This window comes from Ovis canadensis, chromosome 4 (genome assembly GCF_042477335.2).
Source record: "Ovis canadensis isolate MfBH-ARS-UI-01 breed Bighorn chromosome 4, ARS-UI_OviCan_v2, whole genome shotgun sequence".
NCBI classification, from domain to species: Eukaryota; Metazoa; Chordata; class Mammalia; order Artiodactyla; family Bovidae; genus Ovis; species Ovis canadensis.
Window position 1 is genome coordinate 71,655,287 of NC_091248.1, and position 26,023 is coordinate 71,681,309.

General features: G+C 40.1%; 1 protein-coding gene across 10 annotated transcripts in view; it reads left to right on the forward strand.

Annotated features, from left to right (window-relative positions):
• Nucleotides 1-232: 232 nt before the first annotated feature.
• The window catches only part of IMMP2L (inner mitochondrial membrane peptidase subunit 2), a 964,367-nt gene continuing 938,576 nt past the window's right edge, over nt 233-26,023 (forward strand). For 5 of the 10 annotated variants that reach the window (XM_069588007.1, XM_069588011.1, XM_069588013.1 and 2 more), the window contains exons 1-2: nt 236-336; nt 860-932. The gene's annotated coding sequence lies outside the window, so the exon portion shown is untranslated. Of the gene's footprint in view, nt 360-859; nt 933-26,023 lie in introns of all 10 variants that reach the window. The other 5 variants (XM_069588005.1, XM_069588008.1, XM_069588012.1 and 2 more) reach the window with 2 other exon arrangements.

The window sequence follows — 26,023 nt, forward strand, 5'->3', positions numbered from 1 at the left end:
TGCACTCAAAGCAACTGCTGGGGTCTCGGTTTCCTCACCTGTAAACAAGGGGAGAGGATGGAACCACAGTTTCATACATTTTCAACTCTTGGTCTCCCTCTCAGCGGATAGTACAATGCAGAGCTCAGAGCTAGCACTAAGCAAGGGTTATTTTTGATCCGCTGCAGATCCAGGCCGGGTTTTGGGCTTAACCCGCGCAGGCTTTCGGAAGCGCAGCTTTACCGCCGGGGGCGGAGCTTCGCGTGGCTCCCGCTCGCTGGGGGCGGGGGCGGAGCTTGCCGCCGGCGGAGGGCGGGGCCCGCGCGGGGAAGTCCCTTGGGCTGAGCGGCGCAGCGGGTGCGGAGGGCGGGCGCCGGGAGGCGAGTCGGGGGGTTGTGAGGTTGGCGGGGGTGGGCAGGCGCGCTCTTGCTGCCGCCACTTGGTGGTCCGCAGGGCTTAGGACCCTTCCCGGGGAGTTAGCTCCAGAGGGGAAGGGCTTTGCTGGGAGGCGGAGGGCTGCTTGGCCGCGAGTCCTTGGCCGTGATCGCGGGCATGTGTGCGTGCGCGTGTTTATCTGAGGCTCCGCGGGGCAGCGGCCCCTCGGCCCCTTCCTCCTTCCGTTAACTCGGGTAGGAAACCCGAGCCGGAAAAGAGCTACGCCAGGCCCTGAGCCGGCCAGCCGTTCGCCGCTGGGCGGGCGCCCCATGTCGCGCCCTCTCTTGTACCCCCTAGCAGAGGGGACAACTCGGGCCCAGAGTCTGGCCGTGAGGGAGCGCTGTGGAGACGCTGGACGTGTCTGGACGAGTTGGGCAGGTGGTGGGAGTTCCTGAGGCTTGAACGTCAGGGTTTTAAAACACGTGTTTGTCATTTTTACTTTTAGGGTTTTGGCCAAATTGGGCGAGGGCACAAAATAACCACTTACCCCTTCTCACCGAGGAAGAACGGGAGAAAGGGTAAGTAAGGAATGATTAAGGGTGGAAGCATCTAGGACTTTATGCTGAGAGCGAGCGAGCCAGGAAGAGAAGGACTAGATCCAGAACTGCCCTTGCGGGATCTTGGGGCCAAATGCTACCTTTTTCCAGGAACCTGAGAGCCACCTTCAAGGGTCACAGGCTCCAAGCTCAAAGAGCTTATTTCAGATTTTTCGGAATCTGTAGAATTACCTGGGAGTTTGACCGCTGGCATGCGTCCCCTTTAGCCACTTCACCTGGAGAAAACTGCGATTACCCTTAATCTCTCTGTAGTTGTCTGTCTCAGTCCCCTTAGCTCACTTGGACTAATCTCTGAGACTGTAAAATTAAAGCATCATGGCTCTCCGTGATAATTAACACGAAACTCCAAGGATCTTTACATGTAGAACTCCAAAGCATAAAGTTAATAGCAGTATTACAAGTGTTGACGTTCCTTTGGGATCTTCTTTCCAGCTCATAGAGAAAGGTATTTTCGGAGGGAAAAGTGACCAGACTGGGCCTTTTTCTCTTGACGTTCACTTTGATACCCATCCCCTACCCCCCAGCATTCTCTTCACTACTGAAAAGTTGCCAAACAGCACATTGACATTTCTAAAAGTTTGCTGTGATTTTCAGTGTGGGCTCTTTAAAAGATTCTTCTTTGGGACTTTTACATTCTTTCCTGAATCCACCACTCCTTCCTCCCCTTGAATCGGTGAAATGAAACACAACTGCTCTCAGAAGTTTGGGAACACCTTATGCATCCCTGATGTCCTATATAAAGAAATGTTTTGAATTAGTTAAAATTCATGTTAGCCACAAGCAAGGAGTTTGTAAGTCACATTCTTGGATGCTTACACAGGAAAACTAGAATGGTCCTCCGTGACATCTTGACATTGGTTTCCTGTGTCCTGAACCTGCCTTCTTATTTGTTTGTGCTCAAGTGGCGGATGGCCCTTTAATTTCCTTTATGGAAAAACAGAAAATAGTTGTGTATTTGTGATAGGTTCATTTATTGATTCAATAGATATTTATCTTTTTTATCAAAGTGCTGAGCACTTTGATGTGAGTAGGATGGGGGTAATGAGGAAAGTATGTTGGAGATGGCCATGGAGGTCAGACCTTTTACCAGTTTTCTGTGACTTTTCTAAATGTGCTGTGCTGTGCTTAGTCACTCAGTCATGTCTGATTTGCATGCCGATGGACTGTAGCCTGCTAAACTCCTCTGTATATGGAATTCTCCAGGCAGAAATGCTGGAGTGGGTAGCTATTTCCTTCTCCAGGGGATCTTCTAAACTGTGGGATCAACTGAATCTCCTGTATGAAGGTAGATTCTTTACCATCTGAGCCACAAGGGAAGCCCATAAAGTAGTGTGTATATGTCAGTCTTCTGTTTTTTTTTGTTTGTGTGCCTGCGTGCAACTTGCAGGATCTTAATTCCCCAACCAGGGATTGAAACCAGGCCTGTGGCAATGGCAGCACCGAGTCCTAACCACTGGACCACCAAGGAATTTCTATAACCTCATTTTTTTACATCGACATGAAAGAAAGTATCTTTTTTTGGGTTACAAAGATTATATAAGGTTAAAACAAAGTTACTTAAATCTTGCAAGAATAGAAAAGGAATGGGTTGGCCAAAAGTTCATTTGGATTGTTCTGTATGATCTTAGGGATGTTGCAATAGAAAGTCAATCTCAATCAGTGTCAGATGACTGCTGCTTGATAAAATTCTGAGTTTCTGCCTTTTACTTCTATATTCTTGGCTGTTTACCACTGCTCTTTGTTCCATTCCAAATACTATGTAAAAGTAGCATGCTTTTTATATAGTCTATTAGACATGGATGTGAATCTTGATTCTTATTGCTGAATGTATTAGCTCTGCTGCTGTTGTTCAGTTGCCAAGCTGTGTCCAACTCTTTGCGACCCCATGGACTGCAGCACGCCAGGCCTCTCTGTCCTTCACTATCTCCCAGAGTTTGCTCAAACTCATGTCCATTGTGTCAGTGATGTTATCTAACCATCTGATCCTCTGCCACCCCCTTCTCTTGCCCTCAGTCTTTTCCCAGCAATCTTTCCCAGCTGACTTTTCCAATGAGCCAGCTATTCGTGTCAGGTGGCCAAAGTATTGGAGCTTCAGCTTTAGCATCAGTCCTTCCAGTGGATATTCAGGGTTGATTTCCTTTAGCATTACCTGGTTTGATCTCCTTGTTGTCCAAGAGACTCTCGAGAGTCTTCTCCAGCACCACAGTTTGAAAGCATCAGTTCTTCAGCACTCAGCCTTCTTTATGGTCCAACCCTCACATCCAGACATGACTACTGGAAAAAGTGATAGCTTTGATTATATGGACCTTTGTGGGCAAAATTATGTCTTTGCTTTTTAATACACTGTCTAGGCCTGTCATAGCTTTTCTTCCAAGAAGCAAGTGTTATTTAATTTTGTGGCTGGCTGCAGTCACCATCTGCAGTGATTTTGGAGCCCAAGAAAATAAAACCTGTCACTGTTTCTACTCTTTCCACATCTATTTGCCATGAAATGATGGGACCAAATGCCATGATCTTAGTTTTTTGAATGTTGAGTTTTAAACCAGCTTTTTCACTCTCCTCCTTTACTCTTATCAAGCGGCTCTTTAATTCCTCTTCACTTTCTGCCATTAGAGTGGTATCATCTGCATATCTGTGATTGTTGATATTCCTCCAAGCAATCTTGATTCCAGCTTGTGCTTTATCCAGTCTGGCGTTTCACATAATGTACTCTGCACATGTTAAATAAGTGGGGTGACAATATATAGCCTTGATGTACTCCTTTCCCAAGTTTGAACCAGTCTCTTGTTCCATTTCCGATTCTAACTGTGCCGTCCTGAATTGCATATAGGTTTCTCAGGAGATAGGTAAACTTCTTTGCCCCTTAACTCTTTGTGTATCGAAACACAATAGTGAGTATATTAAGAAGTAAGTGTAAAAACAGTGCCTGGCAAACAGGTACTGTTGACTTCCCTCTCTGTTTCTCTATCTGGTCACAAAACTTTCTTTTGATCTTGCTTGTGATTATAGAAAGCAGTCTGGTCCTTACTTTCCTAAGGGTGCTAAGCTCCCCAGGTATTTACATTTTCACAGGTAGTACCTGTTCTGTCTGGTCCTCAAATTTCTGGGACAAGGACCAACACCTGATTCTCCCTATCAGATCATCCCACAGCCCTGAGGAAAGAATGTCAGCTTGAAAAGTGAAGGGGAAATGTGTCCACCAGGTGTTTTAAAAAGCTCTGACACTGTTTCCAAAGGGAGAAAGATATACTACCACATTTAGCTTAAAGATAGGATTTCTATTTCAGAAATGTCTTTGGTTTATAAGAATTACAATAAAAATGCTGATGCTTCACATCCAAACTGTCATGATTCTGCCAAGTTGTGGGTTTTAACATACAGCTAAGCTGTGTATTTAGTGTAGCTAATGTTGCTCTGGAAGCCAAGAGAGAGACAAGTCCCCAGACATCTGATTTCAGACCAGACATCTGCTTTCACTTTGCTAAGGACTATGTTTTGTCAGTAGATTACAGGCATATCAGCTGTACTGCTATAGTCTGTGGTATTTCTATCATAAGCTCTAGTCTGTAGGGTTTAGTATGATGTTTTATTCAAATGACAGCACACTATCAATGAACACCTGGTCAGATAAGCACATTTCCCACAGGTGTCTTCTGGTGTCATTGTTCTTACAAGTTAACAAGGCAAAATGGTTTCTATCCTTACTGATTTTTTTTTTTCTTTTTTTGTGGATGAAAATATTCTTAAGGAAAAGCTTCACTGAAGAACCCCTGGTATTCCCCCAATAAAATTTCAAGACCACTTTTGTCATTTTGAGCAGTGTCCTTACAGGATAAAATAACAGAGTATGTAGATTTCCAAGGCAGGATCCCAAAACCTTGTTAACTCATTGTGTGCCATTATGTATTTGTAGACTCTAAACCTGAGGGCTTCCATGGCAGCTCACTGATGAAGAATCTGCCTGCCAAGCAGGATCTGTGGAATCTCTGAGTTGAGAAAATCCCCTGGAGAAGGAAATGGCACTCCACTCTAGTATTCTTGCCTGGAAGATCCCTTGGATGGAGGAGCCTGGCGGGCTATAGTCCATGGATCACAAAGAGTCAGATATGACTAAATTACTGAACAACAGCAAGATTCTAACATACACTTACAATAGTGTTTTGGAGAATAATGTATTTTGAGTTCCAACCTAGAATCTGGACTACATCCCTCTCCATTTTGAGGTGGTCAGGGGTGTAGAAATACCCTGGAGGCTATCATTACGAGGTTCTTGGGCCAGCTCTGTCTTTGCTTAGCTCTGTGACCTTGGGACACACATTTTTCATATGTAAAATTGGGTCGTTACTTAGTATTACTGTGAGATTTAGTGAGCGTTCTTAACACAATAACTGGTACAGAATAGATTTCTCAGTAAATAGCAGTTCCTTTTCATTCCTCTAGGTCCTGGCCATGAGAACAAAGACTCCCCCTCTCATATCTAGGCTCATGGCTCCAGCTGAAGGGAATCACCCTTGGAAGCTGGGCCTTAGTGGGATGGGGAAAGGGATATAGAGAATCCTGACAAAGGAGAAGAGTGGGAACTGAGAGAGGAAGGTGCCAGTCTTTGCTCATTCTCTGGACTCAAGTTGATGAATTGCTTGACTCAGAGAAAGAACCACCTTTATCTCTGACCTTTCTGTTAATCTTTTGTCAGCTGCTCCATTGGAGACGATTAGCTCCTTATTGCCTGCTTAGTCCGATGACAATTTTTTTTCTTTTTCACCTTCATAATTCATGAATAACTATATATTTCTATTTTTAAAAAATGTGTGGGACTTAATAATGTCTGTACTTCCTTAAGATCAGGATTTTTTTTTTTTTTTTAAATTTTAATGCTTAAAGTCCCGTTGGGGCTTCCCTCGTTGCTCAGCTGGTAAAGAATCCACCTGCAGTGCAGAAGACCTGGGTTCAATCCCTGGGTTGGGAAGATCCCCTGGAGAAGGGAAAGGTTACGTACTCCAGTATTCTGGCCTGGAGAATTCCATGGACTGTATAGTCCATGGGGTTGCAAAGAGTTGGACACTACTGAGTGACTTTCACTTCACTTGACTTCAAAGTCCAGTTGATCTTCTTGTCCTGTCATTGGTCTGTAGTTCATTAATTTCTTTTCTTCTTTCTTTTTTCCTTTTTTTTATTCTCAGTATGCTGTGTGCCTTGAACTAGTGCTGAGGATACAAAGTTGAAAAGTCACTTTCCTTGACCGAAAAGCTTATAGTTTAGTAGGGCAGTAGACATCTTGACCAACAGATGAAACGTTGTGTGAAATGTGCTCTGGCGGAGATAGGTACACATGCAAAGCATGCCTAGCAGAAGGGCTTTAGCTGTGGTTGTATTTGAGCTAGGTCTTGAAACCTGAGTAGAGTTGGGCAGGGTGACAAGCAGCTCAGAGCATTTCCAGGTGGAGCTAATAGCACGAATAGTCACATGGATTATGAGAGTATTGTGTGTTCTGGAACTGTACGTGGGTCATTCTATTAGAGTGTGAAGGGCAAAGTCAGGAGTGAAAGGAGATGCAAGTGGAAAAGTAACTCTGGGTGCATTTGTTATCCCGTGCCTTGTAATGAGCTCTGAAGAACTCTTGAGTGGAAGATCACCATGAGCATAGAGTGCTGGGTAGCTTGGGGTGTTGTGTGATGGGGATGTGGTAAGATTGGGAGCCAGAGCGGACAGTGTGATTAGTGTGGATAATATGAAGTTGTGAGCACAGACAAAAGCAGAAGTCATGGTGATGCTCAAAAGTGAGAATGTTTAGGGAAATATTTAGGAAGATGGAAAATTGGCTGGTCTTTGGGATTGTTTGAATGTAAAGGGAATGGGAAAGTGAGCAGCTAGAATGACTGCCAGGTTTCTGGGTCGTGGAGGGATCAGAGCAGAAGAAGCAGTTCTGAGGAGGAAGTTCAGGTTTGAAGACATTGTTTACTGGGCATATCATTGGTGCGTTGGAGGCATCTTGAAGGCAACTGGGTATAGGATCCTGGAGCATCATGAGAGCTGGAGAGAGGCTGGAGATACAGGTTTCTGAGTGCTTGCCTTATGGACAGTAGTTGAAAGCATGGTAATTATGAAAATGTTCAGAAGAACTGCATAGAAAGAGAAGAAAGGGCTGAATGTAAGTTTTAGAGGATAAACCAAGTTTGGGACAAACCAAGAAAAAGAAAGATATAAGGATGCTGGAGGAGAGTGACCGGATAGGCTGGGAGAAAAAAAAAGTAAAGCTTCTCAAGATTCAGGACAGAGTTTCACAAAGTCGAATGCAGTTAAATTTTAAGTCTACAAATCATCAAGTACAATGAAGAGTGTAAAGTGCCTGTCATTAGTTGGAGTGATGGGCTAGACACTGAACTGCCCTGGGGGAAGGGGTGAACAGGAGAAGGGGAGTGAGGAGACAGTTGACAGTCCTGGGTTCCTCCTCAGAGCTTCTGGCTTCACTGGTCTTTAGTCCAGAATTTTAAAAGCTCTGTTGAAAATACAGTTGCCAGCAATCGGTGTTCTTTGTCACACTTTCTTGGAAATGAAAAATCAGATTGTCCCTTTGTTTGCATAATCCTCCCTTTAAAAAAAAATCATAACTGATCTTACTTTGAGTATCTCATTTTATCCCATTCATCCTATTCTTTCTTGGGCTAGAGTTCCACCATTGTCTTTTTCTTAACCATATTTGACCTTTTTGCATACATTATTCTCTAACCTAATCCAGTTGTGTGGGGGGCATGTCCCCTTTCTTTTATTTACGTTGAAAAATTTCAGAAGAGTGTCTACTAGGAGGCCAAGGGGAAAATAACCATACTAAACATTAAAAAAAAATCATACCATTCAGCTTTTTAATATCTTCTATCTTCAAGGCTCTGGATAGACAAAATGTATTAGATGGAAAGGCTAAATAAGATAGGGACCCTACCCTTAAGGAGCTCCTTAAGAGAATAAAAGAATCCAGTAAGTGAAATGTATGTGTAAATAAATGCCTTGTGCACTATATGCTGTTTAGAGGTAGAGTTCAGGTAAGATGGATGCAAAACAATAGGTTTCCTTATTTGGTGTGATCTGGAAGGGTTCACGGAAGAGGTGATAACTTGAGTTAAAACTTGCAGTGGAGTTAAGGTATAGAATGGTGAGGTTCAGGGAGTGGGATGAGGGGAATAAAATATTCCTTGGCCCCAGGAAAGCTGTAGAATGGTCTTGACTTTCCCATCTCCTCTTCCTTCTTGTTCTGCTTCGTTTGTTGCCAGATTTCTTTGTCTTAGAGGATAAGGATATTTTAGCTTACATGGAATTGTTCAGTCATTAAGTTGTGTCTGACTCTCTGCGACCCTATGGACTGCAGCACACCAGGCTTCCCTGCCCCTCACTATCTCCTGGACTTTGCTCAAACTCATATCTATCGAGTCGGTGATGCCAAACAACTGTACCATCCTCTGTTCTTCCCTTCTCCTCTTGCCTTTCACCTTCCCCAGCATCAAGGTCTTTTCCAGTCATTTGGCTCAAAGTATTGGAGCTTCAGCATCAGCCCCTCCAATGAATAGTTGGAGTTGATTTCCTTGAGGACTGACTAGTTTGATCTTCTTACTGTCCAAGGAACTCTTAAAAATCTTCTCTAGCACCACAGTTCAAAAGCATCAATTCTTCGGTGCTCAGCCTTCTTTATGGTCCAACTCTCACATCCATTCATGACTACTGGACTTGTTCTGCTTTATTTGTTGCAAAGTTTTTTTGTCTTAGGGGATAAGGATATTTTAGCTTACATGGAGAGATACCCACAATTTCTCCCTTTGTGGCATACACTTTCTGTGAATTGATCACCACTGGTTTCTTATATGTGTATGTGTGTGGGCTGAGCTGCTTCAGTCATGTCAGACTCTTTGTGATCCTATGGACCATGGCCTGCCACACTCTTCTGTCCCTGAGATTCTCCAGGGAAAAATTCTGGAGTGGGCTGCTATGCCCTCCTCCAGGAAATCTTCCCAACCCAGGGATCACATCCGAGTCTGTTACATCTACCTGCATTGGCAGGTGAGTTCTTTGCCGCTAGCACCACCTGGGAAGCCAGTTTTTCATATATCAGATGACTAAAACAGACCAAAGCAATTAAGTCAGAATTTCTGGGGATGATGTCCAGGCACTGGTAATTTTCAGAGTGCCCTAGACGTTCAAGGCAGAGAACCACTGGCTAAAACATGGGGCAGAAGAAAAGTCTGGGATATGGAGCTAAAATATTGTAGGTTGAATTGTTGCAATTCCTTTTGATAACCATGTGTCTTTATTTGAGTTACTTAGACTTTCCTAAGCCCCATCATCTTTTGGAAAATGGGGGTGGTGGTATACCTGTCCTGTCTGTCTTGTAAGATCATGTGAGTCAAAAGGGGCAATTGTGCAAAGTAACATTGCTTACAGATGCGGTTGTAACAGTGAAATGTTCTGTTCACCTTCTCCAGCGGTAGACAGGCTAAGAGCCAGCCATTATGTCTTGTAAGATAGTAGCCATTTAGTGGATTGGGACTTAAGATTTCACCATAACAAGCATTTTGATAATACATTTCACAATGTTTGTGTAATGTTAAAAGTTGGAGACTGAAAGCACAAAATCAAATCCTTAAAAAAAAAACCAAAAAACAGTGAGCAGTTGAGCTTTTCTTAGTGTGATATATGAATTCTGTTTAAAATTATACAAATGTATATTGTGATTAAGATTGTAAAGTGTATAAATATTCTCAATATCAGTAATGTAATTGTTTGGTGTTAAAATTCTATTAATATGTTAGATTTTAATTAAAAAAAAATCTGTACATTGGGGAAAAAAAAAGTTCTTTTAGAAGATAATTAAACCCCCCAAATATCATGTGCGGGCATAGTTGCTTCAGTGGTGTCCAACTCTTTGCAACCCAATGGACTCTATCCCTCCAGGCTCCCCTGTCCATGGGATTCTTGGAGAGTCACAAATTCAATTATATGGCAGGTCCTGTCATGTCTGTTGAATTTGTGGAGACATGGCGTTGTATCCCTGTGCTGTGGAAAGCCTGGTGTGTTAGTGCCAATCGTGTGATCGTATAGGAATGATTGTTCTTATGGTATTATAAATTATTTTACTTGAGAAGTGGTGTCACTTAATGGCAAAGAAATTGAATCTGAAGCCTAGAGACTGGCTTCCAGATGTGACTTAAGTGCTCACTCCTATGACAGGAGGTGAGCTAGCCTCTCTGAGCCTCCTATGTAAAATCTGGATGCGTTTATTCTCTGTTACTTTGTAACCTGTCAAAGATTTAGTGGCTGCAGACTGCAGTAATCGTTTACTATCTCATGGTTTCTGTGGGTCTGCCATTCAGGTGGTTTTTGCTCAGGGTCTCGTGAGGTTGTCATCAGATGTCAGGTAAAGGTACAGTTAGTGAGGACCTGCCTGAGTCTAAAAGATTCTTCCACAGTGGCCTGCTTAGGGGGTTGGCAAGTCAGTGTTGGCAGGTTGGTTTCTCTCCATGAGGAAGTTGGCTTTCCATGGGGCTGTCCCCACTCAGACTTCTCCAGACTGTGATATGGGAGACCAGGGTCTCTTTGCTGTCTCCCTGCATCTTTACCCTAGTACATTGTTGATGCTTAATTGGTATTTCCTAAACTGAGATGGGTTGCTGGTGAAGCTCCAGACTTTGTGCCTCCCTTGAAGCTTGAGATACAGAAGGTTGATTTTTGCTTAGGTGGTGGTGGTGGTGGTGATGGTCATGGGTCCTGCCAGAACCACTTTTAAGCCTGTCTTATGGGTCCCTGTTTTTGCCCCTGGAGTCGTGAGCCTCTTCCAAATGACTCAGGTGTTTGGGGCTTCCAGTGCTTGGCCTGACCTCCTCATAGGTAAATGGAGCAAGCCAGTGAACAGGCAAACAAGCACCCCCACTGTCTTTTCTGTGTAACTGCTTCAAGATCTCGTTGAACTCCTGCTTAGCTTGGTAGCTCATAGCATGTTTCTGACATCTGAGATTAAGAATACCCAGAAGATACAAGTGTACATCTTTCTTCCACATAATAAAGCATCAAAATTTAATCTTTGCCATTTTATCCAAAAGTTTATTCTGAGAGCTAGGTCTGTGGCACTTTGACACACACACTTTTAGACGTATCTTTCTGTTGAAAAGTGTAGTATTTATGGTTTACTATTGAAAAATCATCTTGCTGTGACTGAAGGACACATTGTCAACACATTATCAGGGTCGAGTTTTGAAACTGTGTCCAGCAAAGACATTTTTTAAAGAAAAGAAATGCTTGTAAGATCATGTTTTGTATTTTAAGGACAATTTAATTTCATGTGATTTTTGCATTATGTAGACCAGTAAGTTCAGAGCATCTTAGAATTGTTTCCTCCTCTTTACTCTCTCTTGGGAATTTTTCTGCAGGGATTATTTATCTTCTTAGTCACTACCTGACTTCTCCATCTGTTGTTTCTATTTAATTTTTCCCCTGTCTTTGGACTTAGTTGACCGATGTCATATACAAGGGTGAGCTGCTTGCGAGGGGTGGAGCAGTATTGGGAGGAGCAGAGGGTATGTAAGGCAGAATATCTCTGAAGGTTAGGGTTGATGGCCAAGGGTAATTTTTCACTAAATAGGTAAAAGTGGACCACTAAAGCACTGGTAGAAAAGGTTATATTTGCCACAGATATTTTAACCTTAATTTTTAAACTACACCTTATTTTTTTGGAGTAGTTTTTGGTTTATGGCAAAATTGAGAGCAAGTTACAGAGATTTCTTATATACTTCCCATTCCTACACATGCAGAACTTCTCCCATTATCAACCTTACTTTCCAGAATGGTACATTTATTACAGTTCATAAACCTGTGTTGACATGTCATCATGCCTAATGCTCATAGCTTTTATTAGGGTTCCCTCTTGGTATTATACATTCTGTGGGTGTGGGCAATGTATAATGTCTTGGATTCACTGTGGATTCATCACGCAGAGTAGTTTCACTGCTCTAATAATCCACTGTATTCACGTAGTCATCCCTCTTCCTAACCCCTGGCAACCACAGATTTTGTTAGTATCTCCATAGTTTTGCCTTTACTAGAATATCATATACTTGGAATCAGTGTATATAGTATGTTGCCATTTTGCCTGAATTTTTAGTTTGCCTGGTGTAGCAGCTTATTTACAAAGCATTTTGGTATTTTTCCAAAAGCTTATTTGTTTAATAGTTACTTTAATAAGAGTTTTATTAGTGTCAGAGGAGGATGCTAAATAACTGTTACTTGGTTTGTTAAATAATAACTATTTAGTGTTGCTATTATCAAACAGTTTGAAGCACTTTATAAACTAATTAGCTTGTATTTTTTATGGGTCTCACTATTTCTTCTGGGTAAGAAAAGTACTATAATCTGAACAAATAGGTTGTGAAAATACATTAGAATATTAATAGTTTGAGGCATCTTTGTTGTATATGGTTGCATGGTATTACTACTGTAAATGATTTATTCAAAATCTTATTTTGAAATTACAAATAGGCATTAAATGTAAATTTCTAGACATTTAAGTGGTGATATATAGTGAAAAGAATATGGAATGAGGTTATGAAGACTTTTATTCAAATGCTAGCTCTACTGTTATCTATGTGAACATGAACTTTTGGTCTCTGAATTTCATTTTCCTTTTGGGAAAATAGAGATAAAATATACTTCATTGGTTAATTTTGGGGACTGTGTATGTAAGCTGTTAGTGAGAATCCTATGTAAATTTAAACTTATTACAAAGAAATGTGAAAAATTATTTGGTTAATAAGTCATACTTGGTTACTATTTCCAGCTTAATTTTTTTTTCCCAAGTAATCAAGGAAAACAATGATTTGGATTTAAGAAGGCAATGCTGCTGAAAAGATGCTTATTTAACTGTGCCTGAGGGGGAAAAAAACCCCTGCATTTTTAATCTGAATTTGTCTTACTGATAGGCCTGGTTGCTGCTTCTTATGAAAGGTATACACTTTGGGGTATTCTGCTGTGTACTTGGCTCCTGATCATATTTATTACCTGTCAGCTTGAAATGTTAGTCCTTCTTGCAAAAGCATGAGTTATAGTGCCACGTTCTGTACAGGGTCAGAGACACATTATTTCTTATTTATTGTGAGAAAAGGCTGGATTCTTAAGCTCTTATGACCAGTCTCTTGTGTGGTTGAAGTGACTGGGGCAGAGGAGAGTTTGGTAGAAAGATTCTGGAGTGAGAGAATAAAAATAGTCCCATAAAGTTGAAATCCTGATGCACCTGGTAAATTTAATATAACCTTAGTTTACAATCAAATGTCCCTCTTGTTTAATATACATAGAGGTATGGTCAGTGATATTGTGATATTATACAAAACTGTACACTTCTGAGTTTGAGAATGCTTGACAGAGCTTAATTAGTACAAGACAAAAGTGTAATAGTCACTTCTTGGCAGGACAGTTGGCATCTTTATTATATTGCAATCTCAACTTTTTGTGTCCCTACTAATTTACAGTATTTTAAGAAGGTTAATCTGACAGGTGTATGGAATCAGTTGGAGGTAGAAGAAGTAATGGGAAGTAGACTATTTGGGAAGCTGTAATTTGCTTACAATGTAGTGAGGATTTTCACTGTCATAATTGTGTGAATGGAAAGTAAAAGATGTTACCATTAAGAAAAGAACAGTAAAACCTGACTATATTAAAATTATGCATTGCCAAAAATAGATTACAAAACTATAAAAAGTGAAAACTGTAACAAAAAGCAAAGACAAGCTCGGAAGATTTGCAATGCAGACCATAGAAATAGGACTAATTTCATACATATATTAAAAATATCAACAACTCAATGGGGAAAAACCAACAATCAGAGGAAAAATGGGCAAAGATATGAAAGATTAGGAATAGGCAATTCATAAAAGAGAAATGCAAAATAAAACTTCAGTGAGAAACTCTTTTTTTAAACCTATCAAATTGTCTAACAAAAAATTTTGAAAACCTGAGGAGTTACTGAGAATATGAGGAAATAGACAATACCATTATTGCTAATGGATGTAGGTACTTTTGTAGTTTTTGTTGAGAACAATTTAGAAATAGTTATCAGAACTTAAAATGCACATATTATTTTATCCTCCTAGAATTTAACCCATAAATCTTGTACTTGTGTGAAATAATATATATTTAAGGATATTCTTGGCAGCAATTTGAAACAAATGCTCATCCTTAGGGGACTGGATAAATTATGGTACATGTAGTAGAATATTTAATGACACAACCCTTATGGCAGAAAGTCAAGAGGAACTAAAAAGCCTCTTGATGGAAGTGAAAGAGGAGAGTGAAAAAGTTGACTTAAAGCTCAACATTCAGAAAACTAAGGTCATGGCATCTGGTCCCATCACTTCTTGGCAGATGGGGAAACAGTGGAAACAGTGTCAGACTTTATTTTGGGAGCTTTCAAAATCACTGCAGATGGTGACTGCAGCCATGAAATTAAAAGACGCTTACTCCTTGGAAGAAAAGTTATGACCAACCTAGATAGCATATTCAAAAGCAGAGACATTACTTTGCCAACAGAGGTCCATCTAGTCAAGGCTATGGTTTTTCCAGTGGTCATGTATGGATGTGAGAGTTGGACTGTGAAGAAAGCTGAGCGCCAAAGAATTGATGCTTTTGAATTGTGGTGTTGGAGAAGACTCCTGAGAGTCCCTTGGACTGCAAGGAGATCCAACCAGTCCATTCTAAAGGAGATCAGCCCTGGGTGTTCTTTGGAAGGAATGATGCTGAAGCTGAAACTCCAATACTTTGGCCGCCTCATGCAAAGAGCTGACTCATTGGAAAAGACTCTGATGCTGGGAGGGATTGGGGGCAGGAGGAGAAGGGAACGACAGAGGATGAGATGGCTGGATGGCATCACTGACTCGATGGATGTGAGTCTGAGTGAACTCCGGGAGTTGGTGATGGACAGGGAGGCCTGGCGTGCTGCGATTCACGGGGTTGCAAAGAGTCGGACACGACTGAGCGGCTGAACTGAACTGAACTGAAAAAGAATAAAGCTGCATATATACACTGAAATGGAATCATTATTAAGTCAAAAAGGCAAGGTACAGAAAAGTGGGTATTGATAGGTTACTATTTTGGAGGAGATTAAGATACATATTTTCTCCTAAATGCATATAAAGTCTCTGGAGGGAATTACAGCAAAATGGAAAATGCCCCTGGGGGTTGAAACTCAGATATTGGATAACTGGGATGGGAGGGGGTTTCATTTTCCACTATGTACCCCTTTTTGGATATTCTGAATTTTGTATTATATATATATATATAAAATCCTAAAAAGAAGAAACGTGTTCAACTCAAAATATATTTCTGTAATACTTACAGCCAACTCTGAAAAATTAGAGAGTAGAAAACTAAATTTAAAAAGAAGTTGTTATTCATATATTTGATAAGGGATTCATATCTAGAGTATATGAAAAATTCTTATAACGCAACAAAAGCAAGCAGTACAGTTAAAAATTGAGCAAAGGACTTAAACCATTTCTTGAATAAGATAAGTGACTGATAAGTGACTGATAAGCACATGAAAAGCTGAAAATCACGAATCATTAGGGAAATGCACACTTATTAGGATGGCTGTTATTAAAAATAGAAAGTAACAGGCATTGGTGAGGATGTGGAAAAATTGGAAACCTTGTGTACTGTTAATGAGAATGTGAAATGGTGCAGCTGCTTTGGAAAACAGTTCCTTGAAAAAATGAAAATAGTGTTTCCATTGTTGTTCAGTTGCTCAGTCATGTCCGACTCTTTGCAACCCCAAGGATTGCAGGACACCAGGCTTCCTTGTCCTTTGCTATCTCCTGGAATTTGCTCAAACTTATGTTTGTTGGGTTGATGATGGCATCCAACCATCTCAGCCTCTGTCGTCCCCTTCTTCTCATACCTTTGGTCGTTCCCAGCATCAGGGTCTTTTCCAGTGAGTCAGCTTTTTGCACCAGGTGGCCAAAGTATTACAGCTTCAGCTTTAGCATCAGTCCTCCCTTTGAATATTCAAGGTTGATTTCCTTGAGGATTGACTGGTTTGATCTCCTTGCAGTCCAGAGAACTCTCAAGAATCTTCTCCAGCACCACAGTTCAAAAACATCAATTCTTCGGTGCTGAGCCTTCTTTACAGTCCAACTCTCATATCCATACATGACTACTGGAAAAACCATAACTTTGAATATATGGACCTTTGTCAGAAAAGTGATGTCTCTGCTTTTTAAAATACTGTCTAGGTTTGTCATAGCTGTTCTTCCAAGGAGCAAGGGTATTTTAATTTCATGGCTGTGGTCACCATCCACAGTGATTTTGGAGCCCACGAAAATAAAGTCTTTCACTGTTTTCCATCTTTTCTCCATCTATTTGCCATGAAGTGATGATACTGGATGCCATGATCTTAGTTCTTTGAATGTTGAGTTTTAGACAAGGTTTTTCACCTCCCCTCTTTCATCTTCATCAAAAGGTTCTTTAGTTTCTCTTCTCTTTCTGTTATTAGATGGTGTCATCTGCATATCCGAGGTTATTGATATTTTTCTTGGCATGTTTCCATATGATCCAGCAATTCCACTTTTGGGTTTATGCCCTAAAGAACTGGAAGCAAGATCTTGAAGACCCATGTTCATAGTGGCAGTATTCATAATAACTAAAAGATGGGAGCAACACAAGTATCCATGGCGGGGTGAATGAATAAAAAAAATGTGGTATATGCCTGCAGTAGAGCTTTATTAAGTCTTAAAGAGGAAGGACGGAGAAGGCAGTGGCACCCCACTCCAGTTCTGTTGCCTGGAAAATCCCATGGATGGAGGAGCCTGGTGGGCTGCGGTCTGTGGGGTTGCTAAGAGTCGGACACGACTGAGCGACTTCACTTTCACTTTTCACTTTCATGCATTGGAGAGGGAAATGGCAACCCACTCCAGTGTTCTTGCCTAGAGAATCCCAGGGACAGGGGAGCCTGGTGGGTTGTCGTCTATGGGGTCACATAGAGTTGGACACGACTGAAGTGACTTAGCAGTAGCAAAGAGGAAGGAAATTCTGACACATGACAAGATGGACATTATGCTAACTAAGCCAGTCATGAGAAGACAAATACTGTATGATTCAATTTATATAAGGTACCTAGAGTAGTCAAATTCATAGAGGCAGAAAGTAGGAAGATGCGTGCCAGAGGCTGGGGGTAGGAGGGAATTGGAGGAGATGTTGTTTAGTGGGTAAAGAGTTTCAGTTTTACAAGATGGTGGAACAGTGTAAATACACTTATCACTACTGAGCTGTATACTTAGAAAATGGTGAAGACAGTAAATTTTATGCCATGTATACCACACTTTGAAAAAAGATAATGTAACTCCACCCTGCCCCTACCAAGAACCCTGTGGTGTAGAGGTAGGGAAGATGAATATGTAAATAAATGGCTGTAATTCAGAATGTAATCTGTGTCCAAAATGGGTATAATTGAAGCTTTGGGGTGGCGTAGGATGGGACGTAGATAAGGGAGATTGCTTATGATTTCACATAATAGGGCCTGGTACTTTGAGCTGATATTAAGATGCAGCATTGATAGGGTAGAGAAAATAGAAAAAAATTTGGGACAGGAGTAGCACAAGTAAAAGTGAAAAGAGGGAAAGTGAATGGTATCATCATAGAGCAGAACAAGATGATGCTGGAAAAGAATCAGGGTAGATTCTAGGGCCAACTCTGGGAAATGAAGATGTGGTCAAAAGAAGTTTCATGGAGTTTGTAGGACGCCTCTGTGTGTGTGGGGGGGGAGCTGATCAATCAGGCAAAGCTGTTTTCTTCTTGGTTTTCTCTTAATGTAAAATACGTCATCCTTTTGCTCTGAGAGTATGAGAGAGAGGGAAAGAGAGAGGGAAGTAAAGGAAGAGAGAGAGGAGTGAGGGAGGGAAGGAGAGAGGAGAAAGAGAGAACCAGAGCACCTGAATTCTGGGCTGAGACTTTGTTCCTGGTGCTGTATCTTATCCTATCTATCAGAGTAAATGAGAAGGTGGGGTTTTTGTCTTTTTCCTGCTGGAGTTTTCCTCACTCTTGTCTTGTTTGGGGGCGTAAACCACCCTCAGGGCTACTTAATCCCCTTGCTGTTTTGTTTCTTGCCAAGTTGATTCTGCCTGTTTCATTCTTAGAGTTGCCAGTTACATTCCGTTCACTGTAAAAAACCCAGTATATTTGATTTTTACATAAATTGAATGTAAACCTTCCCTCCCCAGCTGCTTTTCTCCCATCTTGTTTTGCTTTCCTGTTAAAATATAGCTTGAGTCCTATTTGCCCTCCACCCAGAGGCCATGGAGACATTATATTTCACAGTTTTTCCCTAAGTAAGTCTGTGTACAATATAAATTCATTGAGCCTTATTGATTTTTCTCTGTGACAGGTGAAGGTATCTAATTTAGTTCCTTTGTTGATGTTTCATTGTTTTATCTCTTCATCCTGTAACCTTTTTCATTCTCTCTTTGCATTAAAGAAATATGAACTGAATTCCTAGAGTTGATAGAAACCATATTCAATTCTAAAGAGAGAATCTGTCCTTTAGCCAGATATTAGATTGTTCAGCTTGTTTTCTTGAAGTCTTTTTCTTCCTAATTCTCAAGTGTTAAAGGCAGTGGGATATATACATCTGCACCATTTAGTAAATGGGAATGGGGTAGATTCTGATTTCATTTTTCTGGCTAATTTTTCTCTCCTACTTGGAGAAGTGCAGGAAAAAAAAGTCTGAGAAAATGTATTTTCTGATCAGCTTCTATTGAAAATACTTAATCAAAGTAGTCAAAAGGGAAAGAGATTCTCAAGGATTGCTACTTAATTAGGAAATAAAAAAAATTATGAGTGTCGATTTATCTCAAGTGTGATTCTCTCATGGGGAAAGTTTGCCATCCCATTAGCATCGATTTGCATATCTTTACTTTTAACAAATGTATGATTGGACCTGAAGTGAGAAGACTACATTTGCTCTCATTCAAAATTTAATTTTATGATAATATCAACTACCTAATTATTGTCTTTGCTTGAAGTATCTTTGACTGAGGAGACTGGTTGGTTAGAAAATGTGCTGTTGAGACCAGTGCCTTGGGATTAATCAAGTGTGGTCTTGTTGGCTGTCAGAGAGGGCCCAGTTGGCCTTTTCCCTGGTAGATATTTTTGCTCTCAAGCAGATGAGTATGGGTAAATTGGGGGAGAATTAGTCACACTAGTAGTCCCTACCAGTTGCAGGAGGTGACGGGTTTCATCAGCTTTGTATTTGAAAAGCTGAGTACCCTAATAGGGTTATGGATGTTTAAAAGGTAATGTAACTACTACAGAAGAAGTTGCAGTTTAAAATTAATTGCAGCTTTTGTTTAAAAAACGTGCTTGATTTTTAAATACTTTGTTCTGTATTTGTTTTTATATTTGCTGCAGATATTACACATGAAGATTATGCTTTAAACACTGTAAAATGTTTTTCTAGTATTAACTAAATGATTGTGGAAAATGTTACACTTTAAAGGTCACGTTGATTTTGCGACATTTCCAGTTTTACATTTTACACATACGTTTGAATCGGTTTAGCTTCTGGTAGTGTTTAAAGATCCAGGGTAGTAAATGTGGAGGGAAATTGCAAAAGGGCAGAATGCTTTTGAATGCGCTTGTCTTCCACCTTTCCTTTGTTTCAGCAGTGTAATTTCAAATCCTAAGAGGCAGTTCAGAGAGCTGAAAGGACCGTGAGATAGTATGGGTTTTGGGTTTTCAGTGCTTATTAAGTTCAAAGACAACTCTAATTATATCTTTCTATTAATTGATTCTATGTATATGTACTATACTTCCTTTTGTATCCTTTCCTGATTTGAACATTTATTAGAAATGAAAGAGACTTAAACATATGTCCTTTATATTTGTTGTTGTTCAGTCGCTAAGTCGGGTCCGACTGTTATGGTGGATTGAATTAATTGTGTATTCAAACACTTTTCCTATAATTTGCACCTCAATGCTGTAATAACAGTTATGAGATCAATATCCTGATCTATGTTTACTGGGAGTGGTGAATATTTACTGGGAGCCAGTGGAGCATAGTGCTTAAGTATACAGGCCACAGGGTCAGATTATCTGGATTCAGCTCTGCTGCCTAATATCTGTGTCACCTTAGGAAGATCACTAAATGCTCTGAGCATCAGTTTACATCTGTGTTTCGGGATAAAAATAGAGTTAACGTAGGGATTAGTTGATATAATTAGAATAACAAAAATTTTTTTTGTAGTGTCTGTCATTGACACAGTGATATACTATTTTAGACAAAACAAAATGAACTTTCTTCATTAGACTAAAATTTTTATTTCATTAATTTCACAAAGTTTTTTTTTTTAGTGATTTTTCCTTCTTTTTCCAATTAAGTCTTCTGTCAGGGTTTATGGATTTGATAATTTGTGGAAGAGTACTTTTCACTGATTTTGTATGATTGGCCAATAGCTCTAGCTGTTAAAAATGAAACGAAACTCATGTTCTCTTAGTCAAAAATTTTTATGCAACTGTTTAATGTTGAGGTTATTGGGTGTTTGAGGTTAATACCTCAGATGTCACAAATGTAATATGCTCAGTCTTGTCTGAGTCTTTGTGACCTCGCAGACTGCAACTGGCCAGGCTTCTCTGTCCGTGGGATTCTCCAGGCAAGAGTACTGGAGTGGATTGCCATTTCCTCTTCCAGGGGATCTTCTGGATTGAGGGATCAAACTCACGTTTCCTGCATTGGCAGACAGATTCTTTGCTACTGAGCAAGAATATCAAAAAGTGTTGGTGTAATTTTCACCAAGGAAACATAACATTTAAATATTTCCTGGAGGATTCAGATACCTATATCTCACTTGTAAAACTGGACTTTTGTCTGGATTTTATCATGGCTCTTTTTTTCTAGCTAAGAAGAACTGAAATTGCCACCCTACTTTTTAATTAATTGCTTAACAAGTTGCTTGGCTAGGGAAAGGTCTTTGAGTGATATGCCTAGTCATTTTGTAGTACAGAGATACATTAGGTTCTGCAAAACTTATTCATTATTTAAAATATTAATTTAAATTACTTTGAATTTCTATATGACTCATTTATTTTTTTATCTAGCTTATATATTCATCCAAATCTATCAAAAATTTTACTGGATTTTCTTTCTAAGTCATTTACTGTAACATTGTGACATTCCCTAATATCACTTAATGTTGATTAGACAGTAAGTTTCTTACAAAATTGAAAAGATCAGAGTATTGTTTTCAGGGCCACTGAGCTGTTGATTAGTTTGAGAAGAACCTATTTGGTGACCAACATGAAGATAATTTAATTTTATTTATTATTACTGGTGCTTCTTTGTAAATAGGGGTATACTTGTCTTTGCTGCTGAAAGCAGGGACATGTTAAGAGGTTTCCCCAAGTGTGTGTGTGTTGTTCTGTACTATCCAATTAGTTTCTTGATGTGTGTTAGTTACATAAAACACAGATATGAAATAAAGATCAGATGAGAAATTTAACAGTGTCATCATTAGAAATGAACATACTTTCATGAGTATGTTAACTTACAGAAATCTGAAAGGTGTTGGAGGACAGGTGCAATGATGATAATGATGAGAGGGATCATGAAAGACAGGTAATTTTAGTATGGGAGGAAGGGACCATTCCATGAATTTCTGATGTGGAAGGTAAAGGTTTGAAATTAGTCTCATAGAATTAGAGATAGAGCAGAGAACCTCAGAGTTAGTCTACTTATGTAGATGAAATGTATTGCCTAGTCTTTGGCATAATTGGGTCTTGAACCCAAGTTTTCTGACTTCTAATTTGGTACTGAGCATGGGAAGAGGAGAAGAGGTTTGGTTCTAGGAGAAGCTGGGTACTTGGTTCTTTGGGAGTGATACATGCGTGGAGGTATTATCAGATTGATTGGGTGAATCTCAACACAGGCTGTTCTGGCCGACCGATTGTTCCCTTATGCTCCCAGGCGTTTAAAAGAATGGAGTATCAGACACAACCACGCCAAACTGTCTTTCCATCAACATTGTAAGTGGGTATTAATACAAACCATATGTAAAACTAAACAAACAGTCAAGAAATATTTATTTAGCACCTGCAAATGCTTAGTAAAATTCTCAGACTTTTAGGATATACAGGAAGGAATGAAACATGGTGCTTGCCTGTTGGTGGCTCACAGACTAGCTGGGGATAATGGACCTTCTATTAAAATATAACAATACTGGCTGGCATATGTGGGTGTGGCTAGTACATGCCAGAGGATTTGAGGGGTGGCAGATGGCTCTGTGAGTCAGGATACTCATGTAAGTTTTCCCAGAAGAGGTAAAAATGAGGTTCGTTGCTTCTGTTAAATAAGGAGGCCATTTGATCGAGGTAGCTTTAATGCCATGGGGAGTGACCTATATAAGCCAAAATCTAAGCCTGTAGGTGCTTCAGATTTACAAAATTGAAACCTAAGGACAACAAATCACCAGCTGCCAACTCAACTTTCATCAGTAGCCAATCAAATATTTCCATTCTTTGCTTCCTTCTTTTCGGTTTAAAAATGTCTCCTGAACTCTTAGTGTAGCACTCCTCACTACTTTTGGTTTGGCACTGACCTGTTTGAATTGATTTTTGCTCAGATAAACTGTTAGCATTTTAATATGCCTCAGTTTATCTTTTAACCTTTCTCAGCTTATTAGAGCTTATCAATAATTATATGTGTTCAGCTCTAAAGATTTTGGATTCCCCTAACTTACTTCTTGGCTTCCCTGGTGGCTCAGATAGTAAAGAATCTGCCTGCAATGCAGGAGACCTGGGTTTGATCCTGGGGTTGGGAAGTTCCCCTGAAGGAGGCCATAGCAACCCACTCTAGTATTCTTGCCTGGAGAATCCCTACGGACAGAGGAGCCTTGTGGGCTGCAGTCCGTGGGGTCACAAAGAGTCAGACATGAATGAGAGACTAAGCACACACACACAACTTAGTATTAATACAGAGTTGAGACTTGATTGCGGGTGTTTAGCAGGTGTTCTGGGATTTCCCTGGTGGCTGAGATGGTAAAGAATCTGCCTACAATGCAGGAGACCCAGGTTTGACCCTTGTGTCGGGAAGATCTCCTGGAGAAGGGAATGGCAACACACTCTAGTATTCTTGCCTGGGAAAATTCCATGGACAGAGGAGCCTGGTGGGCTACAGTTCGTGGGGTCACAAACAGTCGGATGACTGAGCGACTAACAATTTCAGCTTATAGCATGTGTTCTCTAGTGTGTACCATTCCACAATCCCCATGCTGTTGTGCATAGACAGCAGAAGCCTTCTATTTGAGAGAATCCCACTTCTGCTTCTCATCTATGAGTGTGTTCAACAGCAGATCAGACTCTCCCCACTGGTCTTCTGAATGTTGTGTGTTAGAGGGCCTGGTTTCAGTTATCTTGTTCCTCTTCTGTTTCTTGGCAAAATAGCTAAAATTGCTCGTTAAATGTGAGTGTGGTAGGTTTTTCCACTTAAGACGATCTTTTTCTTAAGAGTATTAAAGTGAGATGGGGTATTTGTCGATAGTACATGAAAACAGCAGCAGCTGGCATTTACAGTGGGGTTTTTTGTTGTTCAATTAGATTATTTTGGTAGTCTGTGTTATGAATCGTTAATTTGAAGATTAGTACATAAATAATGCCATTAAACATTATAAGATAAATAAATTTAGAAACAGTGGCATCAGAGATTAAGTACATTTCTTAAAACTCATGCTATTTTCTCTCTACCTAGATATTTCTGTATTCAAATGGTATTTCTCATTTTAGCACAAATAAGGGCCTATAAACATAACAGAGATGAATGTACTCTAAACAAGAAATATGAAAGACATTAAGGGCTTGAATTATAGAGTGTGAGCCTCAATCTACCACTGATTCTTTAAGGTGGTGATTTTTTTAACCTTTTTTCTTTTCTTCTTATTTTAATATGGTGAACACTTTTTCAAGGAAATTGTTCTTTTGGAATTCAATTATTATTTAAAAAAAAGATAAAAGCATAGTGGCTCTGATTGAAGCCAGGAGTCGGGGCTCAGAGCTCTGCTCACTTAGTGCCTACGTCCTTTGGCCCTAGGGAATCCTCAGGACACCATGGAGCATGGATTGAAAAATACTGCTTTTAAGGAAAAACAAGCTAAATACTTTGTAAAAGTAAGCCTTTAAAGAAAGTTCCTGCTGTCTGGTAATTGAATGGATTGTGAAAGTTACTTGATCTTTGTTACCCATCCTTACTGCCTTTAGACATGAGTGCTGTGCTATGATTTATTGAAGAAAAAAAGGAAAAAAGCACCAAAAAAACAAAAAGCAAAAAAGCTCTGGAAGTTACACACACACACACCACACACACACACATACACACACATACACATCAGATGAGAAATGAAGATAATCAAATAAACATACACACATGCTCACCTGTGTGTGCACACACATACAACTCACAGTTTGTTTCATGTGATTGGGTAATTGCCTTTTCTCAACCCATGCATCTCCACCAGCCATCTTGTTCTGCATCTAATATAAATAGTTGACCTGGACAGGAAATTTTGAGGTTAGCGTACTAAAAATCATTAAATGAAGAATCATTTTTAGTAATGTTATTGGAAATGATTTAGTCATTGATAAAGCTGTATTGAATATTGAACACTTCATTGCAGGGTACTGAGGTATGGCAGTGAACAAGTGTCCCTGCCCTCAGACAACTCACAGCTAATTGGAGGTGAGGATGAGAAAATCAAGTGTGATGAATGCTGTGTTGCTGGGTTTGGCTAGAACATGATATGCTATAGGAAGTGGAAACATTAAAGGACTTCAAGCCAGAATAGTTACTGTTTGTATTTTTTCAGGAGAGATCCCTTTGGTTAACTACCATGTTGACCTTGGGGAAGCTGTTTGGGTGATAAAGTCATTCTCTGAGAATAGAAGGGCCAGAGATTATAGAATACAGTGTAGTTTGTCTTTCCATATCATCCCCAATCACCCCTGTCCTTTATGAAATCTGTCTGTCTTCATCTTATTTTTATGGCCCTTTTAACCTTATCACGAGGCTAGTGTAATTCAAAAGAACAATGTTTAATGTTCAGTATCTATACAGATACACAGATATATCTTCATTCTTTCAGTAAAGACCCTGGTATGATGCCTAGCACATAACAGGTACTCAATAAATATTTATTGGCATGAAAGGAGTAAATGCTGAAGGAAGAGATGCCAGCTCAGTTCTCTTTTTTCGGTAATCATCACTCAGTTCCCCCCGGCCCCACCACCCTCGTCCCATATTTAGGTTTAGATCATTTTAATGTTTCATAAACCTGCAAAGATCTAATCATTTTATACTACTGGTGTAATTACTAAAACTGTACATTTGAAATAGTTTAGATTCACACACTGTTCCATTTTACTTTCCATTCTATACCTTCCCTGACCAGCCCTGGAATCAATCCTTTCTTGAAGAGCCCTGGTTCTTTATTGTAACAAATCATATTAGAACCTAGCATTCAAGTTCTGGATATACTCTTTGCTACTAGGGTGTCTTTGCTTTTAGGTGTTGAAAGGTTATTCCTTGGTTCTCCTCTGTGTATTTGTATCTCCTCTTTTCCATAGTGAGCACCCTGGCTCCCAGCTAACACCATTTCTCCTTTGCTCAGTTCTACAATCTATCTAACATGGTTTCAGAACTGCTCCCCTTGTTGTTTGCATTTCTCCTCCACCTACCTCAATTATTGTTGTTGTTCAGTCTCTTAGTCCTGTCCAACTCTTTGTGACCCCCTGGACTGCAGCACTGCCAGTCTTCCCTGTCCTTCACCATCTCCCAGAGCTTGCTCTAACTCATGTCCATTGAGTTGATGATGCCATTCAACCGTCTCATCCTCTGTAGTCCCCTTCTCCAACTGTTTTCAATCTTTCCCAGTATCAGGGTCTTTTCTAATGAGTCGGCTGTTTGCATAAAGTGGCCAAAGAATTAGAGCTTCAGCTTCAGCATCAGTCCTTCCAGTGAATATTCAGGGTTGATTTCCTTTAGGATTGACTGA